Source organism: Geotrypetes seraphini, chromosome 7 (genome assembly GCF_902459505.1).
Source record: "Geotrypetes seraphini chromosome 7, aGeoSer1.1, whole genome shotgun sequence".
Lineage (NCBI taxonomy): Eukaryota > Metazoa > Chordata > Amphibia > Gymnophiona > Dermophiidae > Geotrypetes > Geotrypetes seraphini.
In genome coordinates this window covers 24,972,455-24,991,079 of record NC_047090.1, presented here as the reverse complement: position 1 = coordinate 24,991,079, position 18,625 = coordinate 24,972,455, and positions in this window count along the sequence as shown.

The window sequence follows — 18,625 nt, the reverse complement described above, 5'->3', positions numbered from 1 at the left end:
AAAAGAAAGTTTGAGAGACCGATATACCCCCTTTTTTACAAAGGTGCACTAAGCTTCTTAGTGCACGCTAAATATTATCATGCGCTAAACGCTAAATGCATGCATGTTATTCTATGGACGCGTTAGCAGTTAGCGCAAGCGTTGATTTAGTGTGCACCAAATCAATGCTAAAACGCTTAGTGCGCCTTTGTAAAAGACCTTAGTCTGTACTATATGCAGATATGGGGGAACTCCATTGTATGTATGGTGCCTACTTCTACCCCCAGGACTTTGGCACCTTGCATCCGTTAGGATGCCTTTCCACTCCAAAGTGGTGCAGAAACAACAAATCTGGTGCCAAAGCGCACTTACGCGCCCATTTATAAAATAGCGCGTAACCTCCTAAGATTCAGACCGTGGGAGATTGCCGGTGATCTCCCATGGTCCGCAGCGATACTGGAAATTCAACGCATGCACCATATCCGGCAACTGGCACTGATCCTCCCCCCCCCCCTCTTTTACGAAACTGCGATAGCAGTTTCTAGCGAGGGGAACTCAGTGAGTGTCGGGAGCTGCAGGGGCCATTCAGCGCGGCTCCCCCTGCTAGAAACTGCTAGTGCAGTTTCGTTATAGGAGGCCTGAATTTCTGATCTTTTTGGGCCAGTTGAGACATAGCCAGCTTAGCTAATATTCAGTGGCTAGCTGGCTACATCTTAACGGCCTTAGAGGCGGCTCTATCTGGGCACTGAACTTGGCTGGTGAGCTGCTGAATTTTGGTGGTGATTGACTATGTCATGCATCATAGCCAGTCACTGGCCAATCCAGCAAGCCAGATATTCAGCAGGAGATAGCTGCCTATTTCCTGCTGAATATCGCCGGATAGCTGGCTATGTGCTTTTTAGCCAACTGGCCACCAAAATAGCACTAAACATTTGGCCCTAAGGCCATTGTTGGAAAAATACTGAACGAAAGAAGTGGAAAATTGCTGGACTATCCCACCCCCTTCCTTTTACAAAATTGCAAAAGTGTTTTTTAGCGCCGGCCGGCACACTGAATGTTGTGCGCTGCTCCGACACTCATAGAGTTCCCATGAACGTCAGAGCAGCGCACATCATTCAGCGTGCCGGCCGTCACTAAAAAACGCTTTCATGGTTTTGTAAAAGGGGGGGGGGGAGGATAAGTGTGTAGCCCTCGATGGAGGCTGCCCCAACTTTTTTGTTTGGGTTGAGAACTTTTCAGCAGCCCTTCTTACACATTAAAACATCGTAATTTTGAATTGTTTATGTGCAATGTCGCCAACGTTGCTGAATTTGTTCTAGCTTCACAACCAATGATCATGTGTTGAGAAGGAATAAAACTCTCAGCTTTCTTTCCCTCTTGTATCATAGATGCTGACGTTGTACACCTCATCCTCCAAGACCAAATACGTGGCCATCGAGATGCAGAAATATACTGCTTAATATCCCTAAGAGTGTTTTTGGGTTTCTTATTCATAAGTTCAGATATTAATTTATACCACTTGGCGGCTTGATGCCCTAGCACAGGGGTGCCCACACTTTTTTGACTCGCGAGCTACTTTTAAAATGACCAAGTCAAAATGATCTACCAACAATAAAATTTTTTAAAAAACACAACGCACACTGTACGCATAGAATTGTTAATTATCATTCCTATTCCGGGGTTTTTTCAAAGAGGTCAAAGCAGATGACTCTATGCACTGTCACCTCAGTAACAACCATACAAAAATAGACAAATACCCACCCCCCTCCATTTTTACTAAACCACAATAGCAGTTTTTAGCGCAGGGAGCTGCGCTGAATGCCCAGCGCTGCTCTCGATGCTCATAAGCTCCCTGCGCTAAAAACCACTATTGCGGTTTAGTAAAAGGGGACAATATTGTAAAATATAGACAGCAGATATAAATTCAGACGCATTTTGATCACTAAATTTAAAATAAAATCATTTTTCCTACCTTGTCTGGTGATTTCATGAGTCTCTGGTTGCACTTTCTTCTTCTGACTGTGCATCCAATCTTTCTTTCAGCCTGTATGCTTCCTCTCCTCCACACCTCATTCCCTCCCCCAACTTTTTCTTCCTCTCTCCCTGACCTTTTTTTCTTTCTCTCTTCATGCCCCCTTTCTTTTTTTCTGTTTCTCTTCTTTTCTTCTGTCTCCCTGCCTGCCCCCTTTCTTTCTTTCTCCCTGCCCTTCCCCAAGCCACTGCCACTGCCGCTGCCATCGGGGAACAGGACCCAAACTGCCACCAATGGATAATAGGCCCCAAAGCCGACGCCGACGCCACCCCATGCTCTCCTTGCTTCGGGCCGACCAGCATTCCTCTCCCTGACGACAATTCTGCCATCGGAGAGGAAGTTCCGCCCAGCCAGGCAGCGATTGGCTGGTCCGAACTTCCTCTCCGACGGCAGAATTGACGTCGGGGAGAGGAAGACTGATCGGCCCGATAGATCGCCAAGGCAAAGTGAGTCCTGGGTGATCGACTCACTTTGCCTTGGCGAGCTACCTGTCGATTGCGATCGACCTATTGGGCACCCCTGCCCTAGCATCTCTGCCTGAAAACAGAGGAATTGCAGGCTATAAAAATTTTTCAAATTATGCCATTCAGGGAACCCTTTCTGAATAGCCTGCTTCAGTTGCAATCATTTATAAAATTGAAATTTTGAGATACCAAAAGATTGTTGCAACTGTGAAAAATCAAGCAGTTTTTCCATTTGAAATAACATCCTCTAATGTTCTTATGCCTACTTACATCCAATCTTTCCATGCAATTTTTGAACCGCCTATTTGTATCTTGGAGTTGAGCCATAGTGATCGACTCAAAGAGTGTTCTATAGAAATTTCAGTTAATTTATTTATGCATCTCAGGGTCTTCCAAGTATCCAAAACAATGTTATTATCCTTAGCATAACTGGGTAGTTTAATGTCTAATATATGAGATAAACGCATTGGGGACATAATTTTCCATTCCAAAATTAACCACTCTGGATAATATAGAAACATAGAAATAGACGGCAGATAAGGGCCACGGCCCATCAAGTCTGCCCACTCCAATGACCCTCCCTATCTATCTTTGCAGATAGATCCCACATGTTTGTCCCATTTGGCCTTAAAATCTGGCACGCTTCTGGCCTCAATAACCTGAAGTGGAAGACTATTCCAGCGATCAACCACCCTTCCGGTGAAGAAGAACTTCCTAGTGTCACCGTGTAGTTTCCCGCCCCTGATTTTCCACTGATGTCCCCTTGTTGCCGCGGGACCCTTGAAAAAGAAGATATCCTCTTCCACTTCGATGCGACCCGTGAGGTACTTGAATGTCTCGATCATATCTCCCCTCTCTCTACGTTCCATGAGATCAGGTAGGATCCAGTACATACCCTGACGCAGAATATAGGCCTGATGATACCTATAGAAATTTGGAAAATTTACCCCTCCCTCCTGGAAGCACGAGTTTTGTTCAAATTTTTTTGCCTTTGTTATAAATCAATTTTTGGCTTGGCCCCTATGTACCTGGTTTCTCAATTTAATTTGGACAGTCCTATTAGGCCTACACGCAGAATTCACATGTTCACCTTCCCATCCTTAAAGGAATGCCGCTAAAAAAGATTCCTGGACAGAACTCTTGCCTCCCAGGCAGGTAAATGGAACGACTGGCTGGGTAACATTATCATGCATTCCTCATCCTAGTTCAATTTTAGAAAAGCAATAAAAGCAAATTTGTTCAATCGATTGTAACCTAATAATCTTATAATGTATCACTACTCCCAACCTGTACCTTATATACAATGACTTTGTATTGCACCACTTCACTGTATTGTACCACTTCGCTGATTGTCCAGCACCTCTTCCTGTAAACCGCCTCGAACTATCATGGCTTTGGCGGTATATAAAAAAATAAATTATTATTATTACAGATTCCTATATCTGCTAAGGTTGGTAAGGCAAAATACATTTGACGGCTTTAATAGAAGTAACTGAGCAAATGAACATATCACTTTTCCACATAGTTCCAATGCAAGATGATGCATTTGTTGTATTGTTCAACTAGCTTCTGCGTTCCTGCAGAGAAGTGTTTTGGTTACTCCCGAAGCTAGGTGAGCACCGCTTCCTTTACTTCATATGCTTTGTCTTTTGCTCTCCGGGTCACGGTGATGCACCCATGTCTCGTCACCAGTGACAATTCTCTCCAGAATACTCAGATCTTCTTTATACTGTCTCAGGAACTGGGTCACAACCTCCACACGCTGTTGCTCGTGCAGATCAGTAAGCTGTGTAGGAACCTATTGTGTGCGGACTTTCCTGCATCCCAAGTCATCGTGCATTATGGCAAATGCAGATCCATAGCTGTTGTCCAAATTTGCAGTCAACTGAGACACCGATATCCATCCGTTTTCTCTAATCAAGGCATCTGCCTTGTCAATGTGCTCTTGTGTGTACGATGTTGGGTGACAAGAACGACCTTCGTCGATTACAAATGCTCTCCCCACTTTAAACCTTTTTACCCAACATAAACCTTTCGTTGATTCATGGTGCTATGTCTGCCGGCGAATTTCCACAGGTTTCACTCCCTCTTCCCAAAGAAAGCACACTGCCGCACATTGTTCTTTGATGGTGCAATCTTGCAAGGGAGTGTCCATGTTTCTGGCCTTGTGGTTGCCACATTACTAAAGACTGAGCACTGCGCGGATGAACTACCCAACGGGCAACCGATGCAAAGGTTGCATTTTGCTAGCGCTGTTCCGGTAAGCATGTAATTTAACAATTGCCTTTAATTTTGATTCACCCTCATAAAACAATTCACTTCACCTGCTCATTCATGCACCTGTTGGCTTTCGTTAAGAACATAAAATTTGCCGTTGTTGGGTCAGACCAGTGGTCCATCGTTCCCAGCAGTCCGCTCACACTTCGGCCCTTAGATCAAAGACCAGTGCCCTATTTGAGTCTAGCTTTACTTGCGTATGTTCTGTTCCAGTAGGAACTTATCCAACCTTGTCTTGAATCCCTGAAGGGTGCTTTCCCCTATAACAGCCTCCGGAAGAGCATTCTAGATTTCAACCACTCTCTGAGTGAAGAAGAACTTCCTTACGTTTGTACGGAATCTTTTCCCTTCTAACTTAAGCAAGTGCCTTCTCATTCTCTTCACTTTGGAAAGGGTGAACAATATCTCTTTCTCTACTAAGTCAATTCCTTTCAATATCTTGAATGTTTCGATCATGTCCCCACTCAGTCTTCTCTTTTCAAGGGAGAAGAGGGCCAGTTTTTCCAGCCTCTCATTGTACAGCAACTCCCCCAGTCCCTTAACCATTATTACTTTAATGTTTTCTACATAGGTATCTCAAAAACTAGACTGGAGAGATTATAAACCATCAAAATTCAGTTGCATGTCGAGGAAAAAGACAAGACCACGTCAGCCCTTTACTTTGGCAATTACAGTGATTGCCCAGTAAAAACAGGATTAAATTTAATATACTGGCACTAACCCTCAGAGCCCATTATGATAGTAGTTCTGGCTATTTGGCCTCCCTTACAATCCCCTATGTCTCTTCATGTTGGTGTCAGTATTCAGCTGTCGGGCAATTTGCTCACTGCTGATGGTGTTATTCCTGAATATTCCAAGCAGGGTCCTATGTGGGCTCTGGCTTTGAATATCTGGTTATTATGAAGCCATGATAATGCACAGCCACTTAAATCGATATTCGGCATTTAAGCAGCTACAGGTCACCGCATAAAAATAGGACAGATTTTTGTGCAGTCCCATTTATGCGGTAAACCTGGCCACTTAAGAGTTGAATTTCAGCACTTAGGGCCTTATTCTGGAAACAGCGCCTGCCATGGTAGGTGCCTGCAAAGCAGACGCCTACCATATGTCGATCACCGGTAGGCGCTGCGTCTAGAATCACTTCTATTTTTTAAATAAATGCCGATAGGTTAAACAGGTTCTTCTCATCAGTCTTCACGAGAGAGGACACAACCAACATACCGGAACCTGAGAAAATCTTCAATGGAGACCAAGAAGAAAAACTATCGACAATAGAAGTAAGCCTCGAGGATGTCCTACTGCAGGTAGATAGATTGAAAACAGACAAATCCCCAGGCCCAGATGGAATCCACCCAAGGGTATTAAAAGAACTGAAAAACGAAATAGCAGAATTACTCCAATTAGTTTTCAACCTATCCTTGAAAACAGGGGAGATCCCGGAGGACTGGAGAGTAGCAAATGTTACACCTATCTTCAAAAAAGGATCAAGAGGGGACCCGGGAAACTACAGACCGGTAAGTCTGACTTCGGTCCCGGGCAAGATGGTGGAAGCACTGATAAAAAACAGCATCAATGAGCACATAGACAGAAATAGGCTACTGAAAACGACCCAACACGACTTCTGCAAAGGAAGGTCGTGTCAAATGAACTTACTACACTTCTTTGAAGGGATAAACAGACAGATGGACAGAGGAGATTCCATAGACATCATTTATCTGGACTTCCAAAAAGCCTTTGACAAGGTACCCCACGAGCGGCTGCTTAGGAAGCTGTGGAACCACGGGGTGGAAGGCGACGTGTACAGATGGGTTAAGCACTGGTTGGCAGGCAGGAAGCAGAGGGTGGGAGTGAAGGGACACTACTCAGCCTGGAGAGAGGTCAGTACTCGGACCGCTGCTGTTCAATGTATTTATTAATGACCTAGGAAAAGGGACGGAGTGTGAAGTTATAAAATTTGCGGATGACACCAAACTCTGTAACAGGGTAGGAACAGTAGAGGACTGCGAAGAATTACAAAGGGATCTGATTCTGAACAAGCTGGAGGAGTGGGCCAACAAATGGCAGATGAGAACATAAGAACATAAGAAGTTGCCTCCACTGAGGCAGACCAGAGGTCCATCTTGCCCAGTGGTCCGCTCCCGTGGCGGCCCATCAGGCCTAATTGCCTGAACAGTGTCCCTGACTGATTTTGTAACTGCCTCTAATTCTCTAATCCTATCCCTATAACCTACCTCTACTCCTATCTGTACCCCTCAATCCCTTTGTCTTCCAGGTACCTATCCAAACCTTCTTTGAAGTCCTGTAGCGTGCTCCTGCTTATCACATCCTCCGGTAGTGCGTTCCATGTATCCACAACCCTCTGGGTGAAAAAGAACTTCCTGAGCTTCAATGTGGAGAAATGCAAGGTCATGCATGTGGGGAAAAAGAACCCGAGGTTCTGCTACAAAATGGGGGGGGGGGGGTTGGTACTAGGGGAGAGTAACCTTGAAAGGGACTTGGGAGTGCTGGTGGACACCACAATGAAACCATCAGCACAATGCGCAGCAGAGTCAAGGACAGCAAACAGAATGTTGGGTATCATCAAGAAGGGTATTATCCTGCCGCTGTATCGAGCGATGGTGCGACCGCATCTGGAGTACTGTGTTCAGTACTGGTCGCCGTACCTGAAGCAGGATATGGCGATACTTGAGAGGGTCCAGAGAAGAGCTACACGTATGATAAAGGGTATGGAAAACCTTTCATACGCAGACAGGCTAGAGAAACTGGGGCTCTTCTCCCTGGAAAAGCGGAGACTCAGAGGAGACATGATAGAGACATATAAGATCATGAAGGGCATTGAGAATGTGGAGAGGGACAGATGCTTCAGCCTAAGGGGAACTACAATAACAAGGAGACACTCAGAGAAACTAAAAGGGGACAGGTTTAGAACCAATGCCAGGAAGTACTTCTTCACTCAGAGGGTGGTGGATACCTGGAATGCACTTCCGGAGGGAGTGATAGGACAGAGTACTTTACAGGGTTTCAAAGAGGAATTGGATATATTCTTGAAAGAAGAAGTTATTGAGGGATATAGATAGGGAAGATATAGGATGAAGAAGGGTACAATTAGAAGGATATAGATAAGGTAGAAAAAAAAAAAGAAGGATTGAAGGGATAGAGGGGTACATACAGAAGACTACTACGCAGGTCCTAGACCTGATGGGCTGCCGCGCGAGCGGACGGCTGGGCACGATGGACCTCTGGTCTGACCCAGCAGAGGCACTTCTTATGTTCTTAATGATCACAAGCTTGTATTCTATGCTGGTACACAACACATCAATTTGATCAGGAATCTTCAGACTGCCGCAAGTGTATCATAACCCCCCAGCATTTGCAATCCTCATTAGTATCCTATATCACGGTGTTACTAAGTAATAATTTTTTTCTTTTTTTTGTGTTTTTAATTTTTATACTGGGTTTTTTTTGTGCTCTTTCTTCTAAGTTTCCATAATGAAATAAATTAATAAAGTAGCTTAATACTGCTGGTCCAACATTGACTCGTTTCCCTCCCCTCTCCCCCCCCCCCCCAATGTTTCTCCGGCACGTATCGATCACTTTCTCAAGGTTGGGAAAGACACTGCAAGATTGAAAACAAAATAAAATGAAGCTTCCAAAAGGTATGATTCACCACGGAAGGGCAGAAAGTATCCTACACTTACGTCTAATAAAGGAGCTGTTAGCGTCAATGCTGTCCAGTAGAAGAAAGAAGGTGTTGATGCCCCTATACAGGTCAAAGGTGAGGCCCCCACTTGTTCAATTTTGGAGACCGTATCTGGCAAAGGACATAAAAAGACTTGAAGCGGTCCAGAGGAAGGCGATGAAAATGGTAGGAGGTTTGCGCCAGAAGACGTATGGGGAGAGACTGGAAGCCCTCAATATGTGTTCCCTAGAGCAGGGGTAGGCAATTCCGGTCCTCGAGAGCTGGAGCCAGGTCAGGTTTTCAGGATATCCACAATGAATATGTACGAGATGGATTTGCAAGCACTGCCTCCTTGAGATGCAAATCTATCTCATGCATATTTATTGTGGATATCCTAAAAACCTGACCGGGCTCCGGCTTTCGAGGACTGGAATTGCCTACCCCTACCCTAGAGGAAAGGAGGGAGAGGGGAGATTATGATTCAGCCGTTCAAATACTTGAAAGGTATTAACATAGAACAAAATCTATTCCAGAGAAAGGAAAATGGTAAAACCAGAGGACATAATTTGAGGTTGAGAGGTGGTAGATTCAAGAGTAATGGCTTATTTGAAAAGTGTTCTTTCACAAATTCCTTCTTCTTTAGATCATGGTGACCTTTGGGTTCTCTGTTAGTCTGGTATTTACACCACAAGAAGGCACACACTCATAGCTGAAATAAAAGAGGCATCGCACCATACAGATCTTCACACACGACAGAAGGCTGCGCTATTTTTGTCTTTTGATTTAGCGCTGACACAATCAGAGGAAGGTATGTTGAGTCGCCTTTCCAGAATAGTTCTGCTAATAGAAAATAAAAAGGTCTTTGATGGTTCCATAAATGAATATATAACTTTAGAATACTAAACTATCTTTTAAAAAAAGTGTTTTTACTCACCATTCTCGATTGAAAGTTTTGCAAACCAAAATATATGAAGCCTTTCCAAGTGTCTGAAAAGCCAGGCATTTGGAAAGGCTTCATATATTTGAGTTTGCAAAATTTTCGATCAAGTATGGTGAGTAAAAACACTTTTTTTTAAAGATAATTTAGTATTCTAAAGCACAGCAGTTAAGAAAAATGAACAGCTGGGGCCCAAAACTCAAAGGACTTATGAGCCTAATATTTAGGGCTCCTTTTACGAAGCAAAATAGTGCACGCTAAACTGCCGGCTGCGCTAGATGCTAATGCCAGCATTGAGCTGGCGTTAGTTCTAGCCGCATAGCTAAAAAGCTTGCGTGTGCTAAAACCGCTAACGCGGCTTTGTAAAAGGAGCCCTTAGACTTATGAGATCGATATCCAGCTGGCGACAATCAGTATTTTGCTAACCGCTGTCTGTGTTATTTTCAGAAATGTAATGCCAGGACATGTCCAGTCTTTGATGTTGAATTTCCAGGTTTCCAGAGCTAGTTACGTCATTGCTGGTTAACCCTTTCAGGACCATAAGGATCGTAGGCCAATTTTTGTGGTTTTGACGACATTTTTATGGTAAAAAGGGCTTGCAGATGCCAAAAAATTGATTTTTTTTGTGAAATATCATTATTATTTTTTTTTTTAAATCAAACTTCTGGCTTACGGACAGTGTGGCAAGTGAATCTTCTCGTCAATCTGGCAACGACGCTAATGAATGAATGTCGGAACCAGTTTGTTTACATAAAGGCAGTATCATATGGAATCCGTACATATCAAATTTAGAACTGTAGACTATCCCAATCAAAATTTATAGGATTTTAAAGTTATGGGACAAATATGTCCCTTGGTCCTGAAAGGGCTACGGGCCCTTTTACTAAAGGCTTAGACCACACTAATTCTAAGTGAGATAGTCGGCACTTAACCAGCTATGGATAACCATAGGACTGGCTTTTATGTAGTGACCTTGGCTGGTTAAGGACAGCCCTGGCTTCAATTCACAGTCTTAGGGCTGGGGAACTCACCACCATTGCAAAATTCAACTTTTTTTTTAACATTCTTTTCAAACCACCCTTGTATGTTTTGCAAACTAAAGGGGGACATGCATCACAGGTTAATTTTCTCTAGTGTTGCACTATATGCAGAGTCTGGCTTCTTGGGGGGGGGTTCAGTTTAATTTTAATTTTTATTTCTATTTTTAGTTTTTGATTACTTATTCTACTCATATACTGGGTGAGGGTCTGTGTTCTGTATGTGTGAAAGAGATGTGGCTTTCTGGATTAATCTGTACTAATCTGGCTTGTCTAATTTTCCAATCAGTGTACACTTCTCCCCCCCATATCCGCAGTTTCCGTATCTGCGGATTTGCTTATTCGCGATTTTTTGGCCGCTGACTCCGCCCCCCTAATTTTAATCACTGAACCTGGCGTTTCATATTGGAAATCGTTGCTCCCGGTTGGTTCCCGGAGGAAATCGCTGCTCCCGGCGTTGTACGGAGCAAATCGCAGGTTGGATTATTCACGGTTTATTATCTTTTTCAGGTCTATTTTACCGAAAAACCGTGAATAACATGCAAAATGTTATTTGCGTTTTTTTGGTATTCACGGCTATGTTCTGCCCGCATCCCCCGTGAATATGGAAGGAGAAGTGCATTGATGTTCTAGTGCCCACTGTAGTGCTGTCTTTTCCTAAGTAGGTTCTTGTTATTTGACTTGTGTAAGTTACTGCTATTATGGTATGTTGCAATTGCTCTGTAGGTCCTGAGTGACATATGTAGTGTTTTGTAGTGCTTCACATTATACCTCATATTGGATTGGATTTACACTAAACCTTTCTCAGTAATAGCTGAAGGCATGTTACTGTCAGGTACAGTAGGTATTTTTCTGTTCTTGAAAGGCTTACAATTTAGGTTTTGCATCTGAGGTAATGGAGGGGTTAAGTGACTTATCCAAAATGTCAAGGAGCATCAGTGAAAATTGAACCCTGGCTTCTCTGATTCTCTATAAGGTACAGCTAATATTGATAATACCTAATGTTTGGTAACTTGACAGAAAATTAAAGACTAGCAGAGCTGAAGCTTGGTAGCCATTTGGCAACCTACCTAAAACATTTTAAATTATTTTATGGCTGCCAGTCAGTGGCATACCTAATACATTTGACACTTCCTTTCACTATTAAAAAAAAAATATTTTTAGTAATAATCCACAAGTCACACAACAAGGGTGCAACTAGGAAAAGGCAGCATCTAATGCTCACTGCAGTGTTTAAGGACATCATCACACCCATTGTAAAACGAAACATGGCAGATTAATACAGATCAATCCTGCATAGTCAATGCTAACAGAAAACCATGGGCTCCTTTTATCAAACCGCGCTAGCGGAGTTAACGCGTGAGACTTTTCATCACGCGCTAACCCCTGTGATGGCTAAAAACCTACCGCCTGCTCAAGAGGAGGCGGTAGCGGCTAGCTCGGCCGGGGGGGTTTAACGCGCGCTATTGCGCACGTTAAACCACTAGCGCAGCTTGATAAAAGGAGCCCCATGTCTTTTTCACACATTCAGAACCCAGATACACCCTCGTCCAGTATGGAATAAGTAATCACAAACTAAAAATAGAAATATGTAGACAGAAGGTAAACTGAAATGCCAAGAAGCCAGACTCTGCTTACAATGCAACACCATAGAAACAGTGATACATGTCCCTTAATACTGTGCAAAATATAAAGATAGCAGATGTCAATTTGAAAAAGCTGACAAATAACAATCACCACTTCACAAATTAACAAATAGAAATAAAACAAAATATGGAAAATAAGAAAATACCATTTTATTGGTCTAATCTGTTTTTCAATTAGCTTTCAGAAGCCAAAACCTCCTTCTTCAGGCCAGTACAAAATACTGCTGCTACAGTATAGAAACATGATGGCAGATAAAGGCCAAATGGCCCATCCAGTTTGCCCATCCGCAGTAACCATTATCTCTTCCTTTCTCTAAGAGATCCCATGTGCCTATCCCAGGCTTTCTTGAAATTAGACATAATCTCTGTCTCCACCACCTCTGCCAGGAGACTGTTCCATGCATCTACCATCCTTTCTGTAAAAAAGTATTTCTTTAGATTACTCCTGAGCCTATCACCTCTTAACTTCATCCTATGCCCTCTCATTCCAGAGCTTCATTTCAAATGAAAGACTCGACTCGTGTGCATTTATGCCATGTAGGTATTTAAAAGTCTCTATCATATCTCCCCTATCCCGCCTGTCCTCCAAAATATATAGATTGAGATCTTTAAGTCTGTCCCCATACACCTTATGACGAAGATCGCGCACCATTTTAGTAGCCTTCCCCTGGACCGACTCCATCCTTTTTATATCTTTTTGAAGGTGTAGCCTCCAGAATTATACACAATATTCTGACCTGAGGAAGGGGGTTAAGATCTCTGAAATTTAATTTTAAAAAGTATTAAAATTAGTCCTATAAAACGATTACCTTATATCCATTTATAAATGTTTATCAACACAGCTACAATACTACTTTATTCTAAAGCAGGGGTGTCCAACCTGCGTCCCGAGGGCCGCTTGCGGCCTCGTGAAGTATTTTGTATGGCCCTGGTCGAGGACAATGCAGTGTTTTCTTCTGCTGCCCCCAGGTGTTTACCATCTTGTCGGCTCCCTCCTCTGTCTTGTTGCAGCGTTTGCATGTTTGTGCATCCCCAGAAACATTTTTTTCGGCCTATGCGGCCCAGGGAAACCAAAAGGTTGGACACCCCTGTTCTAAAGCAACAAAACAACATTTTTCTACCTTTTGTAATCTCTGGTTTCTGCTTTCCTTATCTTCTCTTCACTCTCATTTCCATCTAGCATCCTCCTCCTTTCTATGCCTCTTCCATAAACTGTCTATCCTGTGCCCCTTCTCTCCTTTATGCATGATTCATTTCAATTTCACCCCTCTCCATTTTTTCACTGTCTCCACTCCCTGTCCCATGATCTGGCAACTCTCCCTTTTCCTTTTCTTCCCTCCTTCCCACCCCACCACACCCCATGGTTTGGCATCTCTGTCCTCTCCTTCCCTTTTGTCTCTCTTCCCTTTTGTCTCCTTCCCTTTTGTCTATCCCTACCCCTCCATGCTCTGGAATCTTCTTCCTTCTTTTCTATCCCTCTCTCCTTTCCTGATTGTTTGGCATCTCCGTCTCCTTCCCTTCCTTCTTCTCTCCATGCCCTGGAATCTCACACCTCTGCTTCCCTTCCATCTCTCCCTCCCCACTTTGGCATCTTTTCTTCCTTTTACTTCCTCCCTCCCTTCCAGATGGTATGACATCTCTGTTTCCTTGCCTTCCCAATCCTCCTTGCCCTGGCATCTCTTTCTTCTCCTTCCCTTCCATCTCCCCCTTCCCCTCCATGCTTTGTCATCTCCTTTCTTTCATTTCCCTCCTTCTCTTCCCCATGGTCTGGCATCTTTCTCTCCTCTCCTCTCCTTTTCCTTCTTTCTTCCTCCCCCCCCCAATTGGATGGATTTCTTCCTTACCTCTTTCTCCCTCCAATCAGGTGCAGCATTTCTCTAACAGCCCCCCCCCCATGGGTCTCTCTCTCTTTCATCGTCGTCAGCCTTCAAAACTCATTGCTGTGCTGGCATTGGGTCTTCCTCTCTGCCAGGTCTCGCCTACTTCCCGCTTCCATGATGGCAAGACTTGGCAGAGAGGAAGGCCTGACACCAGCAGAGCAGCAAGTTGTGAATGCTGCCGGAAGGGGAAGGAAAATTTCCTGGACCATGATGCCGATCCCGGGAGCACGCATTTATGGTCTACACCTGGGGTGGAACTCCCCCTCTCTCTTGGTATGCCACTTTTGCCAGTAACCTCAGGATTTCTGCAATAGTACTGCTGAACATTACTGTTCACATGGCCAACAGGAAGATGCTGAACTGGGGAGCTAGGGCTAACTGAGAGCCAAATGTTAAAAGAACCTGCTTATATTTCCAGATTACTGGAATTACTATTTTGTTTGATATGTTGTATCATATTGCTAAAAGTCCAATTTAGATATGCGCTTTCATCTTCTATTAAACTTGAGTTCAACGTATATAAGTCCAATACACCTCCAGTCCCAAGAAGTATTTTATGTTAGCTTTAAGATCTTAAAGTTTCTCAAACCCGGACCTCAGTAACACCAACCAAAAATCTTTCATAGCGGTTAGCTTAACGTGTTCGTTCTTCACTGGTCCGCTTATACATCCCTTAATGCTCTATAAATCTTCAATATATCAAAGTGCTATCCTCCAAACTTAGTTTTATTTCATTTTATGTTTGTATATTAGAACTCTAGTACTGTACTTATCTTAATGATCGGGGAATCTCAGATCCGACATGTTTCGCGTGTCACGCTTTATCAAGGATCCTTCCCTCAATCATTCCGTCGTCATACAACCATTTCCTTGTAATGTGTCTTGGGCACATTAAATCGGGCATTATATCAGAAAGAAGAGAACGACTCCAGATTGTGGATGATGAAGTGTGTGTTTGCTTGTTGACTGTCGAGCCACATTTTGAGTTAATTTGCACTCAAAAACAAGCGCGTCCATCGCATTGATTAGCAATTCTATTTTATCTACTTTAGTTTCACCGTTGTGACAATTACCCATACTTAGCTTAAAGAACCTTAAATAAATAACTCTCATATTTAATTTTTGTTGTTGTTGGTTTTGCAGTTTTATCATTTCAATTATAATTATAATTATGTTCTTGTATACCGTCATACCCAAGGAGTTCTAGGCGGTTCACATCAATTAATTAAGATCCGATCTGAACACGGATTTACAACATTTTGTCGGAGTTACAAGCAACGAGGAAGGATATGTTGGAACATTTTATCAGAATTTTATCAGAGTTACAAGCAACGACGAAGGTTGGATTGGAAGGTAAGCGGGAGAGAGAGAGGGGGAAGGAGAGGAGGGGGGGGAAGGGGAAGAGTGCCACAAAAAAACATTTGCTCCATTTAATGTGCCGGAACTAAAAAAGAGTTTGCGAAACACTGTCTTAGAGAGACACTAATTTTGCACCTGGAGCAATGAAGTGTTAAGTGACTTGCCCAGAGTCGCAAGGAGCTACGGTGGGATCTGAACTCACAACCTCAGGCTGCTGAGATAGCTGTTCTAACCACGAGCCCCCCCCTCCCCCACTCCTCAAGCTTTATCAAAACACAAAGGAATCACCTGTTCTGCCAGCCGATGTGACCAGCCTGTGCAGGTCTTTCATGGCCCGAGTCCCAACACCTAGCCCTATCACATAGTAATCATTGTTCAATCCCTGGTACTAGGACTTGTGGACTACTGCAATATCCTATATCTACCATGTCCTACAAAAATGATCAAAAAACTACAGACCATTCAGAACACGGCTCTCAGACTAATCTATTCCCTCGGAAAATATGACCACATAACTAACGCCTACCTAGACTCACATTGGCTACCGATTAGAGCCAGAATCCAATTCAAACTATACTGTTTAATCTTCAAAGTACTCAACGGTACAGCACCTGCCTATCTAATCGATCGCCTACACCGTAACCTTCCACCCAGAATAAGAAGAACACTGACACCATTCTCATACCCACCACTCAACGGCACTCATCGTAAAAAGCTTTACGATAACCTCATAGCAACGCATGCAGCAAAACTCGAACCCTCCATAACCAGATTGTTAACCTCAACATCTGACTTCAAAGCATTCCGCAAAGAACTCAAAACGCTACTTTTCAAAAAGCATATTCAAAACACCTAATCTCCTCTTCCACATACACCGACCAGGTTACCCACTCCCTGACACCATATCCTCAACCGACCAAAAAACAAAAAACAAAAAAAAAATAAAAAAATAAAAACCTAATTCATCCTACCGATCCATATTACCTACCAACGCCTGGAAAAAGATTTGATATGTAATGTAATATAACTGCTTTCATCCAATGTTACCAAGTCTATACTCATTCTGTAACTATGTCTTACCCTAAATGTCACGTACCCTCCTGGAAATGTCCAGCTTCTTCTTATGTAATCCGCTTTGAACCGCAAGGTTCAAGCGGAATAGAAATCACTAATGTAATGTAATGTAATGTAATCTTCATTAGCTGCCCAACTTAAACAAGCTCATTCTGCTGAAAGCTTCCATTAAAAGGTTTCTGCCTGCTCCGCGCACGGTACAACCCAGACCACAATGTTGCAGCGTGCCATCTAAAAAAAAAAATCTGAATTGTTCCAAAAGATTCTTAGTTTTCAGAAGTGTCTGAAAGCTTCCCCTATGTTCAAGCCCCATCACCATGGCAGCACCATGATCTTCAAGGGTTTTTAAACAGAGCAACTGAAATTCAGCACGTTGTGTTTGCTTCATGTTGTCAAAGAAACCGATAGAAATGTGGCTCCTTGAAGAAAGCTTACGATATCATTGCAAATGTCGCAGGGAATGTTAGCGGCTTGTGTATTTTTCCAAAGGAAAACATGGTTTCATTTGTTTATACACTACTGGTTGAGAGCCTGGCTCTGAGTGAAAAATGAAAAAAGCATTTCTATTTCCAGGTTGGCCTAGGCCGAAACAGCTGTGATACTGTTCAGAAGAGAAGAGCTAGAATTCCTGTCTTTAGACAGTAGCTTCCATGAAGAACTCTAGCTCTGATTTTCTTTCTTGGGCTTTAAGAGCCTGTTTTCCAAGTTCAGCTCTGTGCAATTAGCAGTGAGCAAATGGAGTTGGCATTCCCGGGGAGATGCTCGTTTATTTGTATTTATACACTGTCACAGGCAATCAATAAAAGACTTTTCTTCTGTAAATATTTAAAGGCACAGGTCAGTACTGGACAAAAAAAAAAAAAAAAAAAAGGAAGCCCTGTTTTACAGTCACGAAAAGTGTTTTGAGGTCTTTCTGCCTAAAGCTTTGCACAGGGAGTTTGTGAGTCCTCGTGACTGCTTCAGAGTTTGGGCTTGTGTCGGTTTGCAGTAAAAATCTGCACGGGAACGGGGATCGCGGGAATCCCCCCCTAACCCACGGGACTCCCACGGGGACCCTCCTCTGGCCCACGGGACTCCCACGGGGACCCTCCTCTAGCCAACAGGACTCCCACGGGGATGGAAGGCTTTGGAAGCAGGGTTCGTCCATATAATATAATGGACAAGTCAGCCTTAGTAAATGAGGGGGTTTATAAGTTAATTACCTGAACGAAAACAAAAGAGGGTTCCACCAAAGAGATTCCACAAGGAAAACAGCAGCGCAAACACTAAAGAAACTGTGGAATTGATGATCCTGTCAGAAGTAATTGCTGCTTTTTATGGGGACGGGCGGGGATGGAGGTAATTCCTTGCGGGGACGGGTGGGGACGGAGAGGATTCTGACGGGGATGGGTGTGATTTCTGTCCCCGCGCAACTCTCTAGTTTGCACCTGTGGGGTTCTAGTTTTTAGAGCATGTTTTAGCTGATCTGGCGAGTGAACTTAACATCCCATGGAGAAACTGTCAATCGAAATTGATGGTTGAATATGATAAAAACCTGTTATTTCAGGTTTCAGGTTTTCAGGTTTATTTAAAATTTGATATACTGTCTTATCAAAATTCAAAGCGGCTTTGCATAGTATATATAAAAAAACAAGCAATTATAAAAATATATACTAAAAACAAATTTAATTAAAATAATATTAACAGACTGATACATTGACGAACAATGACATACTGGTACAAAAGGTGACCGGGCAGAAATACAAAATTTAAATAGGAAAGGCTGGGAAGAGGGTAAAAACAAGAGGAAAGGGAAAAGCAGGCAAGTAATCTAAAATATAAGGCAAATGGAAGAGAACACATTTCCTTAAAAGGACTATCAAATATCATATGCATCTTTAAAAAGAAAGGTCTTTAAGCTACTTTTAAAATTTATCGAGGGCTGTAATATCTCTTATATGGCTTGGTATGGAATTCCAGATAGTAGGAGCTGTAACTGAAAAAAATGCTAGTATGCAGAGAGGGGCATAATCAAAAAAAACATCTAAGCCCTTAAACGTTGAAAGTAGAAGTAGGGAAAATGTCCATTATCAAAAAAAAGTCCAAAAGGAGGTTTTTTTTTATAATGGCCTGCCTCTGCGTTAAGCTGTTTAAACGCCCAGACCACCACACTACGTCTAAACTTATACCCCATAATGAACCTAAAAAACGCCTAAGCCCCAAACATCCAACACAAGGGCTTTTAGACGAAGGAGGAGCCAGTCCTTCGCCTAAAAGCTGGA